General features: G+C 43.7%; 1 pseudogene; it reads left to right on the plus strand.

Annotated features, from left to right (window-relative positions):
* The first annotated feature begins 44 nt into the window (after positions 1–44).
* Positions 45–2,357, plus strand: part of LOC109965611 (G patch domain and KOW motifs-containing protein-like) — a 9,348-nt pseudogene continuing 7,035 nt past the window's right edge.

Genomic DNA, 2,357 nt, shown 5'->3' on the forward strand with positions numbered 1-2,357 from the left:
TCGCTAACTTCCGTTTGTTCTGCAGTTAAAAACTCCTCTGAGAGCTAATCATCCCTCTGATCCAGAAGAGCCGCTGGCACAGACCGGACCGAGCGGGCCAGGGTGAAGGAAGCACAGGCAAAACACAAGCGACAACCCAAGACGGCGACTCAGTGGAGTCTCAGGCTGTGAAAGAACTCATTGAAGGTGTGTATACAGATGTATGAAAGGTCTGGTTAATACTCCAGAAAATCGCTGGTCTTTGACATGAAATGAAGGAAACACATCACCCTGCAGCAAACAGCCATGAAATAAATATTAGCCTTACTTCTTATTTTATGACTTAAGAAGATAGAACAGTTCAAACAGTAGCCTTTTTATAGCATGTGCACAGAAAGTCAGTACTCCTCACTAAATATTGCAAAGGGGTGCATAAAACTGTATGTGGAAAACCGTTTAGTGTGTGTAGCTGTGTATTGCATACTTGGAGATCGATTAATAGTGGCTTCCATAACAAAGTTCTTTATATTTCTCTGACTCATGCTTGTAGATTCACGGAGACAGCTTGAGCAGTGGCAGAATGGCCCTCAGTCAGAAAATAACATGGACGTCACCATCCCTTTGCTGATGCAAAACAAAGTGCCTGAGGGCTTTGAGGATGAAAACCATGTAAAGGTGGATCTATGGCCCGAATTTGTAAGTACAGAGACCAACAGAGGGATAGCTATTCTCTGTAATCTGTGGTTGGGAACGTGAATTTATTTTTTACAGTGGACATGAAGATGTAAATGTAACGGGCCAGAGAAGCATCTCAGTGAGCATATGAAAATGCCTGACAGGACAAAATGTCTTTGACTGTCAGAGGTTTTGACTAGGAATGAAATTTGAGTGTGTGAAAGTGCTGACAGTCAACTAAGTAGAATAACACCCCTGTGTGCATACATAGTTGAGCACATGCGTCTGGGTACAGAGGACTTTGACAGTACAGTGGCAGACAAACGTCAGCATTCTCCTTAGAGACATGCAGGCAGCCAATCAGACCTCTTTCTATTTGTTTTCATCAGAGGCCTCATGCTTCGTCACTGTCATCCTATATCTGTTCTCAGTCACTTTAGATGTAACTGTCAGAACATGGGAGTCAGGGGAAACTTGCTCACTGTGCCCTAGACCTTATCATAATGCAGTCTACCCAGTGAGACTGGGGTCCCAGGTTCCCCCGTAGGGAAGCCTTCAGTGGAGAGAGATGAGGAATGAACCACTGCTCTGATGAGGGCTGCTGTGGCCCGGGCAGGGCAGGGTGACTTTAATCAGCCTGGCCTGACTCTGACAGCCTGGAGACAAAAGGCTGAATAAGACCGGTGTCAAAAACTGCTTTGCTGTCAGTCAGTGTTTTGGGAACTCAGATGTTACAGAAACACACCTCCCAGTCCAGATGCACATTAAATGCAGACTGTGGCTTCTGTTTTTCCTTTTTGCTTGAACATTTAATGTATGCCTCTGGATTTCCAAACAGCTCATACCACTGCATGTCTTCGTCAGTCAACAGAGGCGGAGTATGAGAGCGTTCCTGTCGAGGCTTATGGACTTGCTATGCTGAAGGGGGGATGGGCTGGAAGAAAGGGGAAGGCATTGGACACACCTTTAAACAGTAAGCAGCAAATGGACAACTTACTTTAACATTTCCTCTCCTGATTCCACATTATGTTGAACAGTGTCCAAATTTGAAACAATTAGTCTACAAAAAAATGATTGGCACCAAAATTAAATTAATTATTTAAGTTATATAATCAAGCAAATATGTTAAAAAGTGTTTAGCCCCAGGTTTTCAAACATGAGGATTTGTTACTCAGTTGATCTGATTGTAAACTGAACATCTTTGAGTTTGGACTGTTGGTCGACCCGTACAAGACATTTGAGCTCTCAGAACATTTTTCACTATTTTTTGACTTTTCCTAAACTAAACATCAATCAATTATTTGAGAAAATACTATCACATTAACATGCAACAATATCATACACTGCAGCTGCATAAGAGCAGTAATAACTATGTAACAGAATGGAAACTGTTGTTGTTTTTCGTAAGGGGAAGCAGTTGAGAGGATCTGTTATATTTGTTAAACTGGCTATTACACATCCTGCACACGTTGTCATCTCTGTTTATTGACTGCTGTTGAACACTTGCTCCCTGTCTGCTACAGAGATGTGAAGCCAATCGAACATCAGCTCCGTCCAAAAGGTTTGGGTCTTGGAGCAGATCGTTCAGCGATAAAGGACCTGGAGCCCAGCAGAGATCAGCGTCCTCCCAAGCCAGGTGAGGAGCGAGGGAAGGAGGAGGAACTAGTGATGGCTCCTGGGGGCTGTGTGCTGGTGGAGTCTGG

This window comes from Monopterus albus, unplaced genomic scaffold (genome assembly GCF_001952655.1).
Source record: "Monopterus albus unplaced genomic scaffold, M_albus_1.0 scaffold102.1, whole genome shotgun sequence".
Taxonomy (NCBI): Eukaryota; Metazoa; Chordata; class Actinopteri; order Synbranchiformes; family Synbranchidae; genus Monopterus; species Monopterus albus.